Below are 26,232 nucleotides of genomic sequence, written 5' to 3' on the forward strand. Positions count from 1 at the left end.
GAAAGGCCCGCTCCTTGCGTATAAAGTGACACAAAGGCCTGTTCCACTTTCAACGGGCAAATGAGGCACGTTAACAGTTCCATTTAGTGATCCGTTACCTTCTAATTCTGAGATATCATCGCTATATCATAAGGGAAAATTATAAATATACATATGAAGTAATCCCATAACCATAAAAACATACCTTTGTATCATAAAACTGAGAGAATCTGGGGTGGTGGGTCTGAACACATGTACACAGGCACACACACACACACACACACACACACACACACACACACACACACCCCTGACTACAAATAACTACCCTAGAAGCACAAACAATGTGAAATCATGGCACAATGATGCTAGCTTGCAGATGTGAACATGGCTTTTATTAGAAGGGTTATCCCTCAAGATGGGTGCAACAATACCAATTAGTCTCTATTCCTGATCTCCAAAGTCTACAATGAGGGGATCAGGACTTGAAACAGTGCCATAATATATTTAAAAAGGAAATAGCAAAGAAGAAATTGGCTTTGGATTAATGAGCTGGCATATACACTACAGCCTTAATGGGTAGAGCTGACAGGGTTCAATTATAGAGTGTGCAGCCTCCTTACTGCCAGTGGCTGTCACTTAGAGCGCTGGTTCAGAGGAGAGTCCATTGTCTTCAGACAAAGGAGAGAGAAACATGAAAACAAAAGACATTTACAGAACATCCTAAGGAGCAAAGACCCTAACACCCCTGAAGCACATACACGTGCACGTACACACATACACACATGGGCATACACACATACACAAACATAAGTACACAAAAATGCATATATATACACACATGCACAGACATAAATACACACACACGTGCACACACATAAACATGTACACAAAAATTGCACATATATGTATATACATGCACAAACATAAGCATACACAAACAAATGCACACATACACATGCACACATGGACACACACATGGACACACATACAAACATGTACACAAAAACTGTACACATATACACACATATGCACAGACATACACACATACACACACACACACACACACACACACACTCGCTCTTTATATGTGTCCTGGGGTGAAGTTATTTTGGCCTGGCTTGCTAATTGATTATTACACCCAGGGCTTTTAGTCAGTAATATAATTGAATTAAGGGCCGGTGTCAAGGAAGAATTTTTAAAGGGGACCTTAATTGCTATTCTCCCTAAAAAATAGATCTCCCATTAACAATGTTCCTCATTTTTTTACTGAACACTGTTAATTTTGCCATTTCATTACTCTGCATTATCCCATGAATAATTATCACCCTTTACTACATAATTTTTATTACGGAGTTTTTATCAGTTTGACAGGGTTTTTAAAGAAATGTAGTTCCATGAATAGTTATATGTAAATTTCTAGTAAATTACCTTCATGCTCTGAGTGTGAGTGAAAGGAGAAATCACTAAAGGGAGATTTAGGAAGGAAGGCCTGATGAATAAAAGTTTCAACTTTCATTGAACTCTTGCTACAGAGACTCATCCCCAAAACACCTTCTGTGGATTCACAGATAAAAAGCAAAAGTGTTCTCTTTCTCGTGAATGGAATGCCCTGAATTTCTACTGGGACAAGTACATACTCACTAACTGATCCTAAAGGACTGAGTACATATGAACAAAAGTAATTAGTTACTAAGACGACACATGCATTTAAACCATTTATCATCTGTAAATATTTAATGCAACATAGTAGGCATTATTTGATAAGCAGTATCATCTCTCAATGGTTACTTGAACAGCAAATTACAATGCTTTTTTTCCTCCTGAAAAAAAAACTGTAGGTAATGTTAATAACCCATCTTTAAGTAATAATTGGATTACTTTTCAATAATATATGAACAGCAGAAACAAAATCAATCTTAGTAGAGATAATTCAGGAAATGCTTTTGTGGTTGTTGGTCTGGTTTTTTTTTTTTTTTTTTGAAAGAAAGAAAACAATAGAAAATTCTGATTACTCAGAAGATAGCTTTCATCTCCCCTTCCTGGATCCAGAATAAGAGTGTACAGCTGAGACTGATTTCAGCCAGGAGTTCCATCCCCAAGACCTAAGGAGACTGATCCATACCTGCACTGTAAACAGACTGCTGGGCCAAGAAAAGTTAAAAGAAGAAGAAACAGAGAGAGAAGAAATACCTCAAATGAACAGGCATTTTCCACACCAAGCAAACCATTAAAAAAAAGCAACACACTTCCATTCAGTTAAAACTGCACTGAATGAAAAGTTAAATTTCAAACTAACTTTTCAGTTTGGTTTGCAACAAGAATGGATGGAGATTTATATTTTGTTCTAATTATAGAATTACTAGACTGTTGAGGAAGTGATGGTTTATCCTGCATTTTCATAGTAGATACATAAAGTAGGACCCGATAGAGGTGAGAGAGGCCACTGAGAAGTGAACTGATAGCTCAGCATTTACACATGACTGCATATTCAGAGAGCTTTTTTTTCCCTTCCTATAAATAAACACATTGTGTGTGTGTAGGGGTAGATGTAAGTTTACAATTTAAAAGCAGATCTTGTTTCAGTGTTTGCTATGAAAGCCTTGCTAATTTCGTAGTGACTTTCCTTGGTTGTACAGGTGTACATTTGTAAACCTTCATGCTGTATATGGAATCTGTTTTCTCTCTTTGGGAAACACAGGCATTTTAGTGTACATTTCCATCCCTGCCCTCTTTAACCTGACAATATAGTGTTGTATAATGTAAATTTATTTCTCCAAATTGAGAGTGATTTTTAAAAATTTTTTATCTTTATATAGTTTCAGAAGTATGAACCAGCTTTCTTTTTATTATTGTGGGAAATGTTTTGTTTTATAACATAGTTGTTGACTCTGTTAATAATGGACATGCTAGGATCTGGATCACTTTCAATTGAAGTCAGGATATTGTGCATAATGAGTAGAAAGTGTTGGACTGAGATTGATTACCACAGAGGCCAATGCTTTTCCATCTTTAAATGTGATGTGACTTTTTTCTTTGTACAGAAGAGTACTGTATTTTTGAATAGCCTACTCCCAAGTAAGAGCAGATCTGTATGATAACATTTTTCCTCTGGACATAAGACATTATAACAGTAACATGATGTACATTTATAACGCGGCCTTATGTACATTTCCCAACAATCTTTTTAAGGCAAAATTGTGACCATATGTGTATAATTAAAATCGTTTTTAATCCTTTGCCTATGGAAAAAAAAAGTAACACACATTCACTTTTTTTAAAGAGGGAAGGTAAAAAACAAAACAAAACAAAAAACAAATAAATAAAAAAAATAAAACAGCCATTTTTTTTTGTAGCAGGGATTCAAATGAGAACCTTTCTATAAAGATAGCTACCAGGAGCTAAACATAATAGTGGTCCCATTTTAGAATGCACAATGGAAACTAAGAAATAAGCATGCTCACTTGCATCTATATTTTCAGATATACCCTCACCCTACCACCTGTTGTAATTTAAGTGGGAACAAAAGTAACTCATGTCTTCAAAACCTCTTACTACAGGTGGTTATACTCTGGTGATTGATTTCCACCTGGAAGCATCTACTTCAGACCAGTGGTTCTCAACCCTCCTAAGTCAATGATCTCTGTTTCTCTCTCTCTCTCTCTCTCTCTCTCTCTCTCTCTCTCTCTCTCTCTCTCTCTCTCTCTCTGGATCACTTGGCTCTTTCTCTTCTTGTCACCTCCCAGTTCAAAGTGCTTGCATCTCTTAATAGCCAACATCCTCTTAGATCTGCAGTTGGGCTCAACGCACTCCGGTCTCAGCACAATCTTTGTAGTTTTAGCCTTTTTGTGGAAAATGGGCTTAGTCTGCCTGCCATAGCCACTCTGTTTCCTGTCATAACGCCACTTTCCCTGGGCATCAAAGAATCCTTGCCCTTTCTGTACTGTGCCACTTTCTGGGGTTGGTGTTTCCCACATTTCTTGCAGAATGTCTGTCAGGTCTTGGGAGTGCTCTCAGCTCAGAACAAAAGAAGGGCAATGGTCTCTTAATCTAGCTCTTCGTGTTGTAGTGACACCAACTACGAAGTTATTTTGTTGCTACCTCATAAAAGTAATTTTGCTACTGCTATGAATTGTAATACAAATGTCTGATACGCAGGATATCTGACATGTGCTCCCCAAAGGGGTCACCACCCGCAAGCTAAGAACTACTGACTTAAACAGGTGTTCTAGTCATCCACACACCAGTGCTGCTGGTTCAGGAGCTTTGGGTGTCATGTTCTATCTTGTGTCTCTTGCCCTCACCAGTTGCATAATCATCAAGTGCCTTTTTACAATAACTGCTTCAAGCGCCAACCTTCCAGGTTGGTCTGGGATGTATTAACAGTGCCTCCCCACTCCCTACATTTACTTCTCAATCCAGATTCATGTTCCCCACGCAACTGAACGAGCTTGATCACTGAGCTGAAGTATCACGATCCACAATGCGAGCTCAGAAAAACACCAATGAACGTGAAAATCCAGCATTAGCCACCAACACGTATAAGAGAGCTAGAGAGCACGGCATTGCCGTATATTCCAGTTGGCACCCAACATACAGCCCCTGAACATGCACGAAGACAAGACACTTAAGTCTGAAGCTTAGAGGTGGGAGAGCTTAATGCAAGTTTAGCAGGATAAAAATAGACAAATCGTCAAGTGTAGATGATGCACTGAAGTGCAAAGACCTGAGCAATGGAAAGGTCGATCCGACCACCACCACCACCACCCTTTACTGTAATGCATGACTTCATTATATCCTAAGACCCATACAGCACTTTGTGGTTTATGTTCCTTCTCCTATTTGCCAAGTTAAGCCACAGAGTGTAGGATGAAGACTGCCGCGGCTAAATGCTGTGCCACCACTAAAAATATATTTCCCAGATACCTCTGATCTCACAGGCATAATTGGCAGGGACCAAAATATACTGCGACCCATCTCATCGTTCCCAGCCTACAATGCTAACAAGTTCAAAGAACTTGGGTCTTTAGTAACGTCTGAAAAGACCCGATACATTTTATATTAGGTATATTTGTGACTAAAACTGTTCTCTTCTGAAGGTATCAAATGACTAATCTTTTATTGTTAAGATATGGAAAGCTATATAAAAAGCCATAATATGGTTACCAGCTGGAAAGAAAAGATGACAAGAGTGGAAAGAAATGTGTGCCAAGAGATGGGGTCTGTTAAATACTTCACACCGGAGTGTAGAACGGTTTATATGTTTACTGTACAGCCTTTTGACTTCTAATACAGTAAGTGCATTTCTGTGTTTAAGGAAAAGTAACAAAAATTAAATTAAAATTGCTGTTGACAGTGAAACTATTTTTAATTTTAATTTAAGAAATGATTACTGGTGTTTTTCCAGCAGAATAGGAACTGTTTCTCAAATCTCCTTTGAATGAGGTTTCCATCTTCACCTCTGAGGGCAGTCCCTGACCACTTGGCTCACCCACCACTCAGCAGACTTGGGGGATAAACACAGATAAGCTAGATGTATCAAAACTTCCCTAGTAAATTGCCTCGTCTCTGGAGGCAATTTTTGGTTGGTTTTGACCTCCAGGCAACAACAGTCATCTCCCCCAGGCTTGACCCAGCTCACATGTTCCACTCCCATTGAAATCCCAAGCCTCTGAGCAATTCCATAATTTAATAGCTGCCAGATTTTTATCATCAGCTAGTGTCTGTCCCACCCATAATCATATACAAGGTTATCCATGATCCCTCCAACTGCCAAGCCAAAAATGGTGACTCTAACTGTGTCAAATCATTGAATACAACAGTGATTCTTCCTCTTAGCCAACACATTCCCAACACTCACACTAAAACTCGTCTGTCTTCTCTTGATCCTATTTACTCTGATTTAACTGTACCGTCTAGGCTCAGAGTTCACCGTATTTGATGTGCTAATTTCTTTTCTCCCATTACCCCTCCAGTCCATCTCAGAAACCGTAGATCAGTGGTTGTCAAACTTTAATGTGCATACTACAACCTCATAACCTGTTTACAGTGTAGCTTTGAAACAAGGTCAAGGTGGTGCTTCAGATGTGCTCTCTCTGAGCAGCTTCCAAGTAGTAACCATTCTGGATCACTTGGCTATTTTGAATACAAAATCTCTGTGTCCCTTCTGACTCACTAGACCTTGCCATTCCTACTTTGTATCCTTCGTGTCCAGTGTGGACATTGTTATTGTGTCAAGTACCTTAGCCAATTCCCATAGGATTAGTAATAATATCTTATTACAATCATAACCTTATGAAAACAAAACACCCAGACTCTAAGGAAAGTCATTTCAGTTATTTCCAGTCATAGTGCCTATAAAATTATCTTGCCAATCATCATAGATAAGTGGTATGTAGGTAAGTAGGTAGGTAGATAGATAGATAAATAGATAGATAGATAGATAGATAAATTGATAACAGATAAATAAAATAGATGATAGATAGTAGATAGATCATAGATAGATAGATAAATTGATAACAGATAGATAAATAAAATAGATGATAGATAGTAGATAGATCATAGATAGATAGATAGATAGATAGATAGATAGATAGATAACACATATAAAATAAAATAGCTTACATATAACAACCAAGAGACAAAATCCATGTCCGTTTATGCTACTGTGATTCAATCCATGTCACCCTCGGGTCCCACGTTGACATTACTAAAGCTCAGAGGCTACCCGAGGTTGACTGTAATTTCTAAGCCTTTAATAACTGCACAGCACCAGCTTTTCCTCCATAGAAATCAGATCCACATTACTTCCCAATAGCTGTATCCTCTCCCACAATATCACAGGTTATATTGTAAAATAATCCACGTATGAGCAAACTGCTTTTCCTCTTTCACTATTCTCAGAGGACTCTTTTGCATGAATGCAAGAAAAAAAATCAGCTCTTTTCAAAGGATTCAAGGGAAGGAGTGTCAAGCAATGTTTAACACCACAGTTAGAAACCCAGACTGCTCTGAGCCCTCTAGGCACACATAAATAAAGCTAGATTTCATTATGGGCCTGACAGCATTATATAGCCCTAAATTTTTTATTTTATTCTAGCAATAGACAAAAGTGGAGAGAAAGAATAGAGATGCTCCAAAGAACACACTGTAAAATATCATTGTAAGAAACAAAGAGGGGGAAAATGTGCTGAATCAAGAAACACCTTCCATGTATTTATAAACGCTTTCTCAGAAATAACAAAATTCCCTCTTGCTCTCGACACTTTAATGTAAGCAAGCCCTTAATTTGATCCATATTCTCAGTTGATGAAAGTGGATTTATTTTTTTAAAGTATATTTTGTCCAATAACGTCTCTGACAATGAGTTTTCTTTATGGCTTTCCTAGGTCATCAAATTTAACTTCCTTTTCACAGTTCCCCTGGCTTTTCACATGTCCACACCTCAGGGCACTGCTGACCACTTCTGCTTAAACACAGTATATTGTACTGTAGTTTGTTATTTGCTACAACATCTTCACATAGCCAGTAGACATCTTTGCACAGACTCACTCCAGGGGCATATTCTAAAACAGTCACATCAAGCCAGCAAGACGGCTCAGCAGGTAAGGATCCCTGCTGCCACACCTAATGACCTAAAATTCTAGCCCAGATAGTCCCTCAGATGGTTGAAGGAAAACTATCCCAAAGTTGTCCTCTGACATGTGTTTTTGGTAAACACCATCATAAATTCACAGACACGCTTAAACCAAAATCATGAGAAATAAATTAAGAATCAAATCTAAGAGCCTCAGGGATTTTCTACGAAACTCTTACACCATAGCCTTTCATAATAAGGAGCTATGTGGCACACAATTAAAGCATTGATGTATTGACCACTTCACTGACAAATGAAAAACATCTCCCATTTTACCAAGGCCTCAAAAGTCCTGGCAACACAATGGAAATGAACTCTGATTTTCTGTTTACAGAATTTGCAATCCTTCTGGGATACCACTCAGGAACCCTTTTTTCTTCATTCTCAACACCAATTCATCACATCATGCACGGTATATCCCTTAGTAATTAGAAAAGTAGCATTCGGCATTCTTCTTTCAACTGTTGCTTGGGAACTTATAGACTCTATTTAAAGATATTACTCATTCACCTCCACATAAAATAATTTTCGACTCCCATTAAACTTTTGCTCATCAGTCACGTTTCCCAAAACATTAGTCACGTTCCAGATGTTTCCAGCACAGAGTCCTGAGAAAGACTTGCCATTCTGCATTAGTGTTCAACGATTCCTATTTCATTTTTAAGTCTAGTATCACTGTTTTGAAACCCATACAATGTAGTCTGATCATGACTTTTATAATCTAGTACTTTGGGGAAGGTAAGGATTTCGCTGAGGTTAATTTTTCTTATTATGTGAGTAAGGTTGGAAGCAAGACTAAAATTCAACCAGAAGATAAAAGATGCTTTTCTCAGAAGTGGCACCCATTAGACTGAATCAGATGAAACTATTATTTTTTAAGGAATGAAAAGTTTGGGATTCTGAAAAAGAGTAATGGAAGAAAAAAAAACAGAGAATACAAGTCCATTATGTACACAGTGCTGTGACAGAGGCCATGTCCCAGTGCTCTGATCTAAGTAGGTTTTGTGAATTATATAATTGTGACTTTTTAAAGGCTGTTTAGCTCAAAAGGAAATTCCCACATTTCTAATCCAGAATTTTAAACATTTTTCATAACCATTCTGGAAACACCCAAACTTAATGTAAATAGGGTATCCAGCATCCTAACCCTAAGTACATTGCCTTTTTCCTTTCTAAAAATGGTTACATTGGCCATTATTTTTCTAAATCAGAGAAGCTGACAAACTTAGTTGAGAAAGACACAAAATTGGGCGGGACAGTGTTCATTACCCCTCCCTAACTGGGTTTTTGCTTCATATAGCAAAGCCAAGGCTATGAATGCTAGCAGGCAGATTTAACCTGGGGATTGCAAGACACTGCCAGGCTTTCCTTATTCATAATACTTCTGCAATCAAAGAAGTTCTGCAATCATAATTAACAACTCTGACCGTCCTAAAGATGATGCAAGAGAAGAACTACGGCCCTTTCTTTATATTTAAATTGCCTCTTTGATGCTAAAAGAGATGTGAGCATTTTTTTCCTTTAATGAATACAGATGAGTCAAGTACTATGGCGGATGGTAAATTCAGTCCTACTGTGTCATTTATAAATAATCTTCCTTCTGGACTTCATGTTTTATTCTTAACTCAATCTTGTATTTTTCCAAGCAGAAACTATCTCTCATTTTCACTTTCAATTTCATACAGAAATACTACCTACTTTAAGTTACCCACTGTACCTCTGACTTGGGACTGTATCTCTCTTCTCTTGGTTGTGTTTTACTGAACGTCCTATTGGGAATAACAAGGTTGTAATAAATGACAGCTAGGACTCAAGGCCCATGCCTGTATCAGCTCAAGCAGTGATACTGCATCAATCTTTCCTCCAGGTTAATTCTCTTTACCTATGGTGCCATAGGTAAATCAGAGAATCTACCATGGCCTTTGCAGTCGAGAAACTGGAGTATCTCAATCTTAGAAGGCTATCCATGTCGATGTGAAAATAAATCCATTCCACAAGCAAAAGAAACAAATTCTAACGGCAAAAGGGAATAGGGAAGTTGTAAAATGACCTATAACTAAGGACCCCACTGCTTTGATCCACTTGGAACTTTAACCATTTAACTATTCTTAAGTTAGAAACATGCAAACAGAGCCTGAGAGAGGAAACCCAAGTGTCCAAAGTAACAGTGATGCGAATCAAATCTCATTTGCACATACGCATTTTACTACTAGGATAGGGGTGGAAGGCTGGGTGTAGTAACCCGGCAGAAGCAAGTGTGCATGGCTGGCTCAGGTGCATGTACAAGACATTTAAACAGAAGCTGCAGGAATGGCAACGTGACCCTTTACAGGAGACGCAAGGACTAGAATACCTCCAGAGGAATTTTTCAAGACTTCTTAAATACATCCTGGAATTAGAGTCAGTCTTCTAGGAAAGCTTAAATGGAACGTGATCCTCCAAGAATCTGTTCACAGAATCGGAAGATGAATTCAGGGGAATTCTGAGATGTTCCTCCAAATGGAAGAGTTAAGGGATGGCTTCATCCAACCGTCTATTCAGAGTAGCCTCCTCTGCTGCTGACCTCTCTTGGAAATGTGGAAAGAGTCAAGAGTCCTCACGTGTCATTTGTATTCTGAATTAGTGTGCCTGTAGTATTGTGTGTTGGCTCCATTCTAATCATGCTTCTGCAAACTATAATTTGAAAATGGCTGCTGTTATGTTTGTTTGATTGTATGTTTGCCTCGGGTTTCATTTTAACACTAGCACAGCTCAAAATGCCTTGTGTACTATGGATACTTTCTAAAACACTCATTAAAGAATAATTCAAATGGTACATTCTTTGTCTGATTAAGAGCCTTTTATTTTATTGCATCTGCATTGACTCTGTTCATGTGTCCCTAAATATTATCCAGTGCGGAATTTGGAAGCATCAAAAGAGAAAACTGAGCTCCTAAACTGTAAAGATAAGGAAGCATTGATACTTAGAATTTAATACTGAGGGAGGGGGTGACTTCCCTCCCCAGAGCTCATTACAGTGAAAATCATGAGTGGAGAAAAAAAAATAAACAGCTACATAGACTATGAGTCACTTTAGACCAGAACTGGACAGAGTTCTTTTTTCTCTCCTCAATGCTCACATCCACAGGCTTACGACTTACAATGCTTCAGCTAGATTTAAAAGTGAGTTTGTCATTTAAAATATTTTCATACAATTAATTGTAGCTTTTAGACTGTACGGCTTTGGGATGTTATAAAATAAATATTCTAAGAATGTCTTCTCATAACAAAATATTGGGCTTGAAAGGGAGCATGCAAGTGAAACTCACATTCATACATCACAAATTTTCCTTAGATCCAACGTTAGAAATGTCTTCCTATAGCTTCACAAACCTTTCCCCGAATAATCTTCTTTATAATATCCAATTCTTTGACACATATTTTTCAACTATTTTATCTTGTACAAAATTATTCCTACTTTCAGAATAAATTGTTTCCACTACCAGAACTCTCCACCATATACTACAATGCCTCATTTGTAATTTATATGTAATTTCTACATACAATTTTGAAACTGAGTTTCCATTCCCTATCAGCTTACATCAATGTTCTACTCTCTCTTTTTTTTTACTTTTTTATCTAGTGTTACACTGCTAATATTGAAAAAGAAAACAACATCAACAACCAATAACAAACTTTGTATAACTAGAAGAGATTAGCGTATCCAACTGTAGAACTGTGCGGATGGCAGGAACACAGAGAGAACTCTATTTCAAAACTCTTGAAATGCATTTTGCTTGTCACTAAATAAAGTGGTTGTCTGGGAGACACGAATTAAGATGTGTAAGGAAGACTTGCATCTAAAACTATCTCACCCATCTGCTGAAAAGTATTCATTTTACTTCAGCACAATCCAAGAAACATATTCCTTTAGCAAAATACAAATGCTAAAAGGAAGATATTAGCCAATCCTATAAAGCATTTCCAGTTTCAAATACATTAAATTGATTGCATGACCTTCTAAGCATTAACTGTGAAGTAAATCTTATGGGACTTGATTAGAAGAACCAAAGGGGAAATGTTCAGGGTTATAGAAGTGTAAAGGAGTGATTTGAAAGCTTTGGAGGGGGAGCATTGAGAGATCCGAGGATGAGGAACTAATAACAAAAGAGCAATCATAAAGACAAATGTCATTTGCCTCATGATCGTTACAAAAACCCTACTCTTCCTTCACCATGGCCAAGAAGAGCAAAAGCAAGTCTTTGCCTTCCCAAAGATTACCGTGCTGCTTCCAAGTCACTGAGCACTTCAAAAGCAGCTCTGATTCTAAACATTTACACAGGCCTAGGGCATTTTAGTAAATACTTCAACTTCAGAAGATGAATTTTGTTTTTCAGTACCAGGGGGCAAAAACCTGAGCTATGAGAATGAATGGCAGTGAGAAAGAATGAAATCAGGAAATCAATCAGTAGATGAAGGCAGAGAGACAGCATCGAAAGCCTTACACCAGTGGTTCTCAACGAGGGTAATTCTGTGTACCACACTTGGCAAACCTGCAGGTATTGTTGGTGGCCTAGAGTGGAAGAATACACTTGAAATCTAGTGAACGGGGCTAGTGATCTTAGTTAACATTCTACAACGCACAGCCTCCCCCAATAAAAAAAAAATCCCAATGTCAGTGATGTTCCAGTTGAAACTAATCTTATATGTGAAAGCTGGAGAACACAGAGTGAGGGATTATGGATAAGAATTTGAGGTCCTCAAATCCCAAACTTTAAATCACCAAGAATGATGAAGGGGAACTGAAATATCTCAAAATATTTGCAGGCCGTGGAAGCCGTGGGCCGCTGGGCTGCTGCCACGGGCACATAGAACCTTCCTGTGTACTGCGAAGAGCACAATGGAGCAGAAATGTCCCTGGGTTAGGACACAAAGAACCTCACTTCCGGCGAGGTTTATCACTTACTGCACGCAACACTGCGCAAGTGAATTAGCCCTCTCAGAATCTCCATTTCCTCACCTACTGAACGAGGAGGAGAGCTTCCTGTGCCTACCTCACAGCACAGCCATAGGTAATACATAAAGAGGATGCTATACATTAAATTGTCGGCCTTACCCGTTGCGCTTTGTACTGATCCATAGAGGACAAATATTCAGTAAGAAACACAGCTGGTTAGGAGACAGAGAGCACACCGCGCCTTCCCATGAGATAATGCCTGTCATCAAGTGCCATTTGCAGAACCACAGAGTAAAGTAGAAAAACCCAAAGGCTATGGTCTCTACAAAGAAGGAGATAAGTATTTCTCCTCTTCCATTTCCATATTTATTATTGTCTTCCAAACCAAACGGCTGCTTTGCAATCAGTCTTTGTCACCTTTCATTCTTAAGAACACTTCCCATAGGAATATTACAGACATGTCTCTGCTCCCACTCCAGTGTGTATTTGGGAACTTTTTGCTTCAGTATACTTAGGAGCTCTATCTACCGCTTATAATGTGGAAGGGGCCAAGCTGCCTCCTCTACGTGATAGCACTTAAATGGTGATTTAAAAAAAATACTGGTGGAAAATGTACACGATATCAATCACTACCGAAATACTCGAAGTAAGTGTTAACCAAATAATGTGAGTGAATTATGTAGCTAAATACAGAGACTTAGTGTTTGGACATCTAAGTTAGAAACTATACAAGTATCACTGCCTTCACGGCAACTGGTGGTTGCTTCCCAAAACAAGCTCGGTATAGCCATCACGGTGTCTGAGGTTAACTGTGGTAGTTTGAATAGGAATGGCCCCCATAGACTCATATGTTTAAATACTTGGTCCATAGGGAATGGCGCTGTTACAAGCTTATGGCCTTGGTTGAGTGGGTGTGGCTTTGTTGGAGTGGGTGTGGCTTTGTTGGAGTGGGTGTGGCTTTGTTGGAAAACTGTGCCACTGTGGAAGTGGGGTTCGATGTCTCAGAAGCTCAAGCCCTGCCTGTTGCCCGCAAGTAGATCCAAATGTAGAACTCTCAGCTCCTTCCCCGACACCATGTCTGCCGGCACACGCCATGTTTCCGCACCATGACAATAACGAACTAAACATCTCCAACTATAAGCCAGCCCCAGCTAAACATTTAAATTCACAAGAATTGATGTGGTCATGGTATCTCTCCACAGCACCAAAACACTAAGACACTAACTTCCTTGATTATGCAGTGATGGCTCCAAGTGTAGGCTCTGGGTCTTGCCACCTTTGTGAACGTGAACAAGGTGTTGTGTGACCTCAGACAAAAGACTTTTTTTTAATTAAATTCTCTGTTGCTTTATGTTAAAATGAAGACAGCATCATTACTTAACTCCTAGGGCTAGTATAAAGAGAGAATGAGATAACTCTAGTGGGCAACGCTATACCTGACATTATTTATGTGTTTAAGGATCACTAGTTCTGCTTTCTTCCGACTTCATGATCCAATTCTGCTCTGTTCATTTAATTAGGATTGTGACGCACACACTGGAAGAGTAAACACTGAAGGGTGCTCCCAAAGCATGAGCCTCTCGCATCTAAACAAGCCAGCAGCTGGATCTGAAAGGGTGAACAGCCTGCACAGAAATCAAACAGTGTGGTAGCCCCTTGAGGTATGGCCAAGTTTGAGTGGCACCGTGCATGGGACTGAATTCCCAGCAGCCTCCAAGTTATTGCAGAGGGGAACACAGAAAGAATGATGGAAAGGCAGGGGCAAAGGGCAGGCTACAGACGACAGGGAGAGCAGCTCTCGGGAGTAACAAAGGTCAAAGCAGACGTTATGATCATGCTGAAAATTTCCACTGCGGTGCAAAGCTTCAGCACGCAGATGCTAACAGAGCACCCAAGTATGGCCAAATGGATTTGGAGAGAGGTTTAAAGAAATCACAATGACCTTTATAAGTGAAAAGGAATTTTTTAATTCTGAAGAGAAATAAAAAACAGTAGAACCCTTTTCCTGGAGTCACTCCAACTCCACTCTGCCACCTTCCTTTTGACCTTGAAACAGTTCAATATGTTACCAATGCTGTTCTAGCACAAGCTTTAAAATGTCCCCGAGTGATTCTTATGTCAGAAAACAGCTTCGGCATCAGCAAATATCCCACTTGCTTATATGATCGCTTATCTTTCAGAAACACCTAGGTGAACAAAGAAAAATGTACCCAGCATGAACAAGCCACATCAGAGTCTAAAAAGTAAAATCACAAGCACTCAGTTCAGCATCCACCGTCCCTGTCAGCCACTGCATCTTGAGCTGTATCCATTGGCAACCGCTGTTACAATCTTCGCTCCAATTTAGATCCCACATCCAAAGTCTTCACAATAATCCCCAAACTAGAATCTCCCTGAATCCAAGTTCCTCTTCAGATCTTTTTCAGGCTAATGCTAAACATTAATGCAACATTGTATTGGCACACTCCGTAATCCTTTAACATGCACCTGTGTTGCCATGGTTATCACATTCCTATTCTTTCCCTCCCCACCTTAGTCATCAATGGGAAACATTTTACTGTTTTACCCTGGAAATTCTCTTTCCCACGTATCCTGGTTGTACGTTATTGTTGTATCATTTTCTCCTGTGCAGTTCTGCAACTGTGACTTTTATTATTTTAGGAATGCTGCCAACAAATTGACTGTATCTTGTAATGTTGCATGCATACTCTTTTAATTCTTACTGCATTTATTTTTATTAGCATACGAAGCAATGGGTTCATTATGGCGTTTGCATACATACATGCCATTACACTTTGTTTTCGCTCATCCACCCATCACCCTGTGCTCTCACACCCTCCTCCCTCCTCCATCTAGCTGGTCCCTGCTTCCTTCAGGATAAGGAGTCTACTGCTCTCTCCATAGATTTGCGTATCTGCTTCTTGGTCTGGCTTATTTCTCTTAACATAATGACCTCAAAATCTGTCTTCCTGAAAATGTCATGATTTCATTTTTCTTTAAGCCAAACATAACTCTACTGTGTTTATGTACCACATTTTCTTTATCTATTAGTTGATGGGTAGACATCTATACTGGACTAGAATAAGTAGTGTAGTATAGCAGTAAATGGTGCTGCTATCTCTTTGACTTGTTGGCTTAGGGATATTTTGGGATATACCTGCAAAGTAGCATAGATGGTAACGTATAGTTTTGCATAATCAAATAAAGTTGTCCCCTTTAGGAGTGATTTCCCTGTTAAGCTTGTGCCCAACCACTTCCTCAGTTTAAATCCTGCTTTGTTACTTCTAGCTTATTCAGAACTCCTCAAGAGTCCTCACAGAACCACAGAGGGGGGCGGGGGAAGGGGAGGGAGAGGGAAGGGAAAGAGAGGGAGAAGGAGAGGGAGAGGGAGAGGGAGAGGAGAGGGAGAGGGAGAGGGAGAGGGAGAGGAGAGGGAGAGGGAGAGGAGAGGGAGAGGGAGAGGAGAGGGAGAGAGAACTTACCACTCCACTTAGCCCACTGTACAGAAAGTGACACCTTATGAGTGTCACTTATGAGTGAAATATCTCCACCTTAAAGTCATTGAGCATTGGGAAACCCTCGGCCTAGCACAGGATAGGCATCTAGTGAGCACTGAGAACAAGAAAACACTCTAGAACCCGTTTATAATCTCCCAACTCAGCAATATGGATGAAAGGAGAAACAAAGAGGGGGGGATAAATGGGAGTAAACTATCACAGAGAGCAAGCTGAGTGCATTCAGATGAAGAAAAAAAAATGCATCAAATTTCAGGTCCTCAGGGTCCACAACGAAGAGCATAATTATATCAATATTTAAGAGTAAAGTATCTGAAAAATGCATTTCTAAGTACTGTATTTCATGTAAGAAGAACAAGACTCCATTATACCTCCAAAATAACCTCTTGCCAACATTTTCTGAAGGAGCTGCTACTCAGTGTTTTCCCCCTTGCTGAACAATTTTCTTCTTAAGGCACATTTTCGCTATCTATTATGGGATGGGTAGTGCATGGCTCATTGACATTTGACTTGCTCAGGTCAACCAGAGGCTGGTTTGTAAGCATCTCTGAGGGGAGTTCAAAATAAAAAGTTCCTTTTAGTTTAAGCAACTTACATCATGAGTCACACTGGCATTCAAAGTTTATGATACATTTAGAAACCATATATATCAAGACACTCAGAAAAGACTCTAAGTGAGAGACAAGAAAGAACTTTTAGAGGGGCGGAATTCACAGTCAAATATCACCAAATGGGGAGGGCATGGCTTAGTGTTTGAGCCACAGCCCAGCCCAGCCTAGCATTCCCAAACATTGGGTTTAATATCAAGCATTAAAAATAATTCACATAATGAAATTAAATTGTCTTTATTGTTACTTTTAATGCTTTCATAAAACATCCAAGGAGATGATTATCCTTGCTCAGATGCACTCACTATTGGTGTGTGAAGCCAAAAAAGACCTAACAGAAATTTAACTTAATTTAATTCCTTCTTTTCACAGGTAAAAGGGAATCATCCTCCAGTCGCTAAGAAATGAAACAGAGGAATAATAATAGGACAGAAAGTATGCTGAAACTATGGTATTAATAAAGAGAGGGACTTGGTACACAGAACTAAAGCAAGTAAAGGAAAAGAAAGAAAGGTTCTCCTTGTAGGTATGTCAAGTAAATAAATGCATCCCCAAAAAGAAAGCAAAAAGAAAAATGAAGACTACTCTACCAAACATATTTACTTATCAAATAAGCCGGAGACTCAGAAGGGCTACCATAGGCAATGGCCAGACCATAAAAAAGCCAGTGTCATTTTCATGAACGTATGTGATTATTAACTGTTACAAGCAAGTGAAATATTTCAGCAGGGAAAACATGTTCCCGGGCATATGGATTGGAAGAAAACATAGGTGAGAAGTGAATAGAAAATGTTATTAACCAGGATTTCTTTGATTTATATACACAGGGGCCACAGCCAATGACTCCTCAATGGCTACACAGACCTTGATCACATCTGTGTTTGTCATTGTCTTTGATGCCACAGAACTCGGAACTAGTTTGTGTTTTAGATTTCCAGAATTCCTTGAGCACTTTTTAATCCCACCTTAATAGATACTGGGATATGGGGCCTTTACAATAATGAGAAAGAAATTTGTACTCAAAATACATTCCCTGTTTTGAATTTTGACCCTTCGTGTGTTAGCAATAGTCAGCAGGATGCTCCCATATGATGCTGACATGTGTAGGAAGCCCCCATCAGCCCAGAGAACATGAGAGAAAATAACTGATCCCTCACGGGCACGCTCAACCTTTTGACACTGTGGCACAGCCCTGTCATCTGTACATCCTAGAGAACCATGCAATTTTATTACAAACAAAAATGCAGAAACATGTCACCGTGTTCTAAATATGCTCAAGCTCTTCTGATGGGCCACTATCATAGCTGTTCCTAGACATATCTGTCGGGATGGTGCTGTGCCATTAAGTTATTATAATTCATTACTTAAGTATATTCTATGCATTTTTATCTCGTGATATTTTTAACTTAAACTGAATTTATCAGCATATACCCTATCATAAGCCAAGGAGCATCTGTAGCAGTTTGATTCTCAGAGCAAATAATTAATTCTGCCCTATGTTAGAGAAGGAAAAATGAACCACTAAGAAGTTGAAGAATTTATCAAGATTACATAGAGCCTAGATTGGAATCCAGATATTCTGGATCTCAAGCCTCCCCACCCCCAACTATCCCCAGAAATTAACAGATTATATTAATTTAAGTGTATCCCTCTCCAAAAATATATTTGAAGAATCTATTTCACAACCGAGATCCATGCTCCCGATGTGAGTCCTATTGGATGAGGACGGTTGAAAGGAGAGTGTGCAGCCAAAATGACATTTGCAGTTAATCAGCGATAATCAAGGAACTGCATCCAAGAGACTCACCCCAATTTGCTCAAGTGCTACAGAGTGCCATTCACCAGCTAGGAGAGAACAAACTGTACACAACTCCTAGGACCAGTTCCAAAAGGGGGAAACAGCATGCCTTATCATTTCTGCAGAGACGACACTTTCCCGCTCTTTCAAGAACCGCTGACCAGTGTTCCCTTTTCTGCCAGTGCGTAATTTAAGTAACAACCTGTCAATAGCCAGAGTTAGCTGGACCGCATGTTGCCTCACCTGAATAGCATGGATCTTAGTATAGTACTCGTAGCAACTGCTCTTGCCAAATACTCAAGGCAATTCTATTCCCACTGCTCTGGCACAGAGAGGAAAAAAAGAAAGCTAGGTGCCCTGTATGATGATACCTCTGGGATATAATCCCAAATTCCAAAAAAAGTTATCTAGAGGTTCCAGGTACTATAGATGCCATCTCAAAATCAGAAAGGACAGAGTTTTTTTTTTTTTTTTGGTGATAGTTAACAACGTATTTGGAAACTCAGTACTAAAGCTAAATATCCGTATCAGAAAGTGCAGAAGTGTTTTTCACCACGCCCACATATGTGCCTTGCTATAATTAGCATCTGAAATTCCTATTGCCTCTAAGAAGTCATCCATGCTGAACCAGGATTGCCGTATCTGTGCTTTCAATGGCTTCCAGTCCCTCTTATCATGTAACATCTCGCCTTACGCTATGAAATCCAGTTCCCTACCCACCAATCATGGAGCTGTTTAAATTCTTACACTTAAAAAAATTTTTGAATATATAATATAGAACACAGTAGCTAGAGGATGAAAATGTAGGTTCAAGCTACCCAAATCTGAATTCATCTGAACTCTGTAGATGCAAAACAGTTCACTATACAGCCACACACAAAGAATTACTCAAGCATCTCTGACCACCATCTCCAGTAACAGATACACTGCAGAAACATCATTGTGTAAGCAGGCTATTCCCCTAAGGCATGGGAGCATTAGGAATTACCAGAATCAAGGAGAGTTCTGAGCTACTCATCCATTCAACTAACCAAAGCTTCTTACATCTTTAGCTTGCATCAGAAACCCTGCTGGGTCTTTGAGATAGAAAATAAAATGGTTATCTTTTACTTACAGAATTGATAATCTATAGAAGACGAAAACTCCCTAAAAGCAATTCATTTGAATGCAGCTGAAACAATGTACTATTATGGTGAAGGGACAGGTATAGTAAAGGTGTAATCAGGAACACTCAAAGGAAGACTGATACTTTGCAGATTGTGAGCGCATGCTTGTAACTTTGTAAGTGCTGGGGATTATATGGTAGGGGTGGAGAGGAGAGGAGAAGGGAAAGGGGGTGGGAGCAAAAATGTGGACTGAGAAAGAGCATACTAAGCAGTTTAATGTGATTAAACCAGAAATTTGGATGCAGAGAGGTAAGAACCTCACAGATAGAAAAATTTGGTAGTCAAAGGCCTCCATGGATACCAAGAAAGTTTACTCTATGGCTGTAAAGAACTGACCGCTTTTGTGGAAGGAATGGCCTGTAGATAATTGTGCTTGCTGATTTCCTGGTTGATACTGAATAACCTTTTGAACACATCATTGCCACCCCAGGTCATCTCTCACCCCAGAGAGAAGGTGAGAGGCAGCACAGACTTTATACTGGTACACAAGTTCAGAGTTGAGTGTTCCACACAGTGCCTAGAACCCTGATTGGGTTCATGGGGTTCACTGGAGCAGACAGAACTCTGAGTTGTAAAAGATGTATGGCAATAATTACCCCCTTCTTACCCACTGTTAGCGGCATACCGTGTTGGTAATTGAATATTACACAATTTACAATTATAGAACAGATCCCTTAAAAACATTCATGTCCTGTGGCATAGTAACTTCACGTCTATACAAACAGCCCCAAGAATAATCTAAAATTCATGGGCATGTTTACACGCAAAGATTTTCATCCTGAAGACTCTAAGGCAGCAATTTTTAAAAGAAACATCCAACAATAGGAAAATAGCTGAATAGTCAACATGGATTTTTCCAATGAACTTCATAGGTTATTATAAAGTCATTATAAGCATAATTCTAATAGCAACAAAATATTCCTAAGTAAAAAGGCAAAATATGATTTTTTTCCCTGTGGCACAATAGCACTATAGAATAATTTCTTACGTTTCTTACTGTCTTAGTCAGGGTTTCTATTCTTTTTTTTTTTTTTTATTATTAACTTGAGTATTTCTTATATACATTTCGAAAAGTGTTATTCCCTTTCCCGGTTTCCGGGCAAACATCCCCCCCCCCTCCCCTTCCTTATGGGTGTTCCTCCCAACCCTCCCCCATTGCCGCCCTCCCCAACAGTCTAGTTCACTGGGGTTCAGTCTTAGCAGGACCCAGGGCTTCCCTTCCACTGGTGCTCTTACTAGGATATTCATTGCTACCTATGAGGTCAGAGTCCAGGGTCAGTCCATGTATAGTCTTTAGGTAGTGGCTTAGTCCCTGGAAGCTCTGGTTGCTTAGCATTGTTATTCATAAGGGGTCTCGAGCCCATTCAAGCTCTTCCAGTTCTTTCTCTGATTCCTTCAACTGGGGTCCTGTCTCAGTTCAGTGGTTTGCTGCTGGCTTTCGCCTCTGTATTTCCTGTATTCTGGCTGTGTCTCTTGGGAGAGATCTACATCCGCTCCTGTCGGCCTGCACTTCTTTTGCTTCATCCATCTTGTCTAATTGGGTGGCTGTATATGTATGGGCCACATGTGGGGCAGGCTCTGAATGGGTGTTCCTTCTGTGTCTGTTTTAATCTTTGCCTCTCTATTCCCTGCCAAGGGTATTCTTGTTCCCTTTAAAGAAGGAGGAAGCATTCACATTTTTGATCATCCGCCTTGAGTTTCATTTGTTCTAGGCATCTAGGGTAATTCAAGCATTTGGGCTAATAGCCACTTATCAATGAGTGCATACAGGGTTTCTATTCTTATACAAACATCATGACCAAGAAGCAAGTTGGGGAGGAAAGGATTTATTTAGCATACACTTCTACATTGCTGTTCATCATCAAAGGAAGTCAGGACTGGAACTCAAGCAGGTCAGGAAGCAGGAACTGATACAGAGGCCATGGAGGAATGTTACTTACTGGCTTGCTTCCCCTGGCTCAGCTTGGTCTCTTACAGAACCCAAGACCACCAAGCCCAGGGATGGCACCACCCACAATGGGCTGGGTCCTGCCTTGACCATTAGTTGAGAAAATGCCTTACAGCTGGGTCTCATGAGGGCATTTCCACAACTGAGGCTCCTTTTCTGTGATAACTCCAGCTTGTGTCAAGTTGACACACAAAAACAGCCAGTACACTTACACATAAAATGATTTAGATATACATAAAAGTGCTAGTGTGAACAGTTACGAAAATAGGAGGAGGTTGTCTTATACTTTTGTATTTTCCAAATGTTCCACATTTTGTTGGTGGTAAATAAAATATTCTTTGATTCCAAAAGCATTGCTTTGGGCTCCTGAAATAAAAACATACAGTACAATGGATGAAATGAGTCCCTTCCTAGATTTTGTTTTTTCCTTCACTCTTTCATGTTCCTGCTTCAACCCATTGGTGGGCCCAAGTCCCAGAGGGACATATTGAGTAGAGAAAACCCATATTTTCTTTCTGCCTGGAAGATCTGGAAACTGAACTTAAAGACGGACGCCCCCCCTCCCTCACCTGCGCTCTCTCAGACTTGCTCTGACGTCACTTTACCTCACAATGCTGTGTCACTGCTATAGCTGTGACAGAGGCATTTAAAATCCAAGAAAATCACATCTCTGAACCAATGGAATCAGGAAAGTGAACCGAAGAAGGGTGAGGAAGGTGAGGGCACCAGCGTTTCTGTCTGGCAGTTTTTCTGCCCCTGTGCTCCAACAGCAAGAGGCTCACCTGAATCTCTGGCCTTTTGCCTTAGAGAAAGCAGACAAGTGGTGCCCTGAAAGTCAGAATGTACCGGGGAACACACAGAGAGAACTGTGTATGACACCATCTAGGGTCCAGTGTTACCACTGCCTGAACTTGTATTACAGACACAGAGACACCTAACAAAGGCTTCCATCAAAAACGGGGAGTGTGGGAGAGATTGTAGGAGGGGTTGAGGTGGGGTGCAGGGCAGAAATCCAGGGCAGCGATCCCGGGGCAGCAATCGGGATGTAAAGTGAATTTAAAAAATAAGAAAATTGAAAGAAATAAGAAAAAAATGAGGCAGAAGTAGTTGAGAAAAAAACAAAAAACAAAAAACATTACCCTCCCGAACCCAAGTAGATCCCAGTGGAAAATGAAACGGACCTAAAATAGCAAAGAGTTAAACCAGAACTGACACCAGGCAAACTACCCCAGGAGGTACCATGAGCCTAATTGGTTTGATTACAGGGAGGAAAAGGTTGGGGATATGGGTATTTATCTCACATGGGTTTTTAACAAGATTCAGAGTCTCAACTAGAATTCAAAAAGTCTAGGATATAATCCAAACATATTCAACAAATTTTTAAAAAAGCAAGAAAACTCAACAATTCACAAAGAAAGCAACACACAAAAGTTAATCCCAAGATGACTTCATTATAACTAACAAGGGTCTTAAAGCAAAAGTTACAGCAAGGTATATCTGTATATATATATATAGATTATATATGTGTGTGTGCATACATAATATACGTATGTATTCTTGCAATTATATACATATATACACGTATATTATATCTACATAGTATACATATATGTTCTTGTAATTAACTGAAAAGTAAAGGCCTTCAGAACAAAGACCATCTTGTTCTTCCTCTACATCTGGATCTCAATCCAACAGTTAAAACAGTGTCAGAGAAACAACCCAGAAAACCACGACCAATGTTGTAAATTTAACACACAGTGAACTTCCTCAGCAGACTGAGAAGAGACAGAAAAAAAAAACTGTCAATGAGCTGAAGAAACAGGAAGAGATTGTAACAATCATCCATTTGAAAAACAGAGAGAACGGCTTTGAAAAGGTACGATAAATCACAGAGGCCCGGAGAAAATAAAACATAATACTAAAGGATTACACTTCAGCAGAGACAATGTATTTCAGAAATGAAGTAAAATAAAGACATTGTCAGGTAAGCAAAAGTGGATTGTCACCAGAAGATCTCCGCCACAGATGTGCATGATGATGCATTATGTGATCCCATAATAACTCTAATCCCAAAGTCAAGGTCTGAGAATCGTAAGTTTGGTGGTGGTGATGATGTTGATGATGATGGAATATATTATTTTCTCAAACTTTAAAAAAAATACATTCATTTAATTGCAAAGTTTCTAACACCAGTCTGTGCAAAATTTCCAAAATCCATCAGCTCCACATTCTAAAATGTCCCAAGCATTTTAGACAATGAATATTCAAACTGTATGGAGTTAGACAGAGGAGACTAACTAGACTGCCAAACTCAAATATAGGGCTTGGAAACAGTTTTCAGTTTGTAAGAATGCTTACTCTGCAAGAATGGGGACCTCAGCTTAAATACCTAGCACCCACACAAAAAGTGAAGGTTAGATGTGCATGTCTGCAGCTCCAACAGTGTGTAGGGCCAGGGGAGACAGCTGATCCTGAGAGATTCAGTCAGTCTAACCCAGAGGTAGATGTTCGGTTCAGTGAAACATCTAATGCAATAGGTGGGGGGATAAAGATGATCGATGCCATACCCATACCTCGAAAGGCACCTGGATGGACATGTGTAACTGCAGACTTCACTGGTACACCATATACACATATGCTTCCCCTCCTCACAAGCCATGCATTCCACCATCATTAGCACCATACTCAACATAAACACACACAAAAACTAACATCAAGTGTATATGCCATGAACTAAAGCAGATGAAAGGACTTTACTATAGAGAGGCAGAGCCCAAAAGTAATCAATAAACTACAAGACTAAATGATTTACATCATACAGAGGAGGCAGAAAGAGGTACTAGAGAGAAGGAAAAAAAGGAAAAACTAGAAGATACAGACAGGGAAAAAACTAGGCCATTGAAGTCCAACCTGTTAGTAATTACAATAAATATAAATGGCTTAAATATTAAAAGTGGAATACAGGCCCGACTAACAAAAATATTTAACTACAGTAACCATATACAGTCAGGTATGTTAAATATAGTATGAATGTTTTCTGGGGGAAAGATACGTTATGTAAAGTTAGAAAGCTGGGTAGCTATGCTTAAACTAGTTAATAAATGTATCAGAAGAAATAGATAAAACTGGAGGCAAAAAGAAACCATTTGTGACTATTAAAAACTCAATTCAACAATAAAACAAATGAGAATAATTGTATGTACGTTTAACCAAAACACATAAATACAAGAATTAGTAAAACAATAGAAGTAAATAGATTTGATCATAATTATACTCAGAGTCATCAACCTTTCTTCCCCTCAAAAACTGAGAGGAAAATAGACAGGCAATCAGGAAAAGGCAGAAAATCTAAAATATACCACAGAGAATGTGCCTTTTCTTAATTCACTTTTCAACATTGTATCCTGCTGACAGTACCACAATACAGCACATGTTAGACCACAAACACAAAAACGTCACACAAAATAACAAAGCATGTTTCCTGACTACAGCAAGAGAACGTATTCTTCAAATATGCGGGAACCAAACAATACATTGCAAAATAATCCATTGAGCAAAAACAAATTTCCACGGGCAATTTGAATGTATTTTGAGCTAATTGAAAGCAAAATAAAATTACAACATATAAACACCTGTGGGATCTAGCTAAAGATGAGCAGAGAGCAAATTAATTATCATTAAATGTACACTTGATAAAAAAGGATTATAAATCAACAGAACCTCCTATTTTGTGAAAGTGTAAGAGACACAGCCAAGTATTCAACTACACAATTTTCCTTTCAACCTTCTTAGAAAGCAATGGGACAGTATATATATATTAGTGTGACTAGGCTAATGATGACTTCACATAGCCCTCCTGCAATCTTAGCCTGACTCTGTGAACAGTTAATTCTTGTTTACCCTTGAAAAAGGAAAACCAAGTTAATACAGCATTTCAGTAAAGGAGTGAGTTTCCATCTAACAGAGACAGGAATTCCAAGTCACTGACTGCCTGTTGTTGTCCTGAATTCATTACGGATCATAAAAGGGACGTCAATGCCATCAGAATGCCTACCACACATGCCTTACTCTAGCAATTCTGCTTCAAGCATTACCTGAGGTAACAAAGCCTAGGGAACTTTATCTGCTTCCCACACACATTCGTAAACCTTTGAAATAAAAGGTATACATGCACATGCACAGGAGAACACAACCGATCACAGCCAAGCAACAGCAGGAGATGAATATGTTACAAAACAGAAACCTGTTGTACATTTTTAGTTAATTTAATTTTTCTCTTTAACAATTTCATACATGCATATGGTGCACACTGGTTACTCTCTCTCTCTGATCCTCTCATGACTCCCTGCCCCCCATCCCTGTTCATTCCTCCACCCTTCCCTAAGAAGGCCTTTCTCACATTCCTACATGTTGTGTTTTAGGATCTGATGAGTTTAACCGGGGAAAACAAAAAGAGAGTATCTGAAAATCTTTGGACTTCTCCAAACTTGGGGAGACGGGCGTATCTAATGGGGCCTGGTAGGCTCAGCAGTAGGTACACTCCTGAACATAATGACTGTCCCCTCTCCCAAAATCTCTCAATCGTCAATTAAAAATAGTAAGCATATGTCCATGCAATAATGATCAGTGAAAAAAAGAGGCCGTGA

The 26,232-nt window shown here is 39.3% G+C and overlaps 1 pseudogene; it reads right to left on the reverse strand.

Moving 5' to 3' along the window:
• Positions 1 to 3,284: 3,284 nt before the first annotated feature.
• LOC116914444 overlaps positions 3,285 to 26,232 on the reverse strand; it is a 33,471-nt pseudogene continuing 10,523 nt past the window's right edge.

Source organism: Rattus rattus, chromosome 1, assembly GCF_011064425.1.
Source record: "Rattus rattus isolate New Zealand chromosome 1, Rrattus_CSIRO_v1, whole genome shotgun sequence".
Lineage (NCBI taxonomy): Eukaryota > Metazoa > Chordata > Mammalia > Rodentia > Muridae > Rattus > Rattus rattus.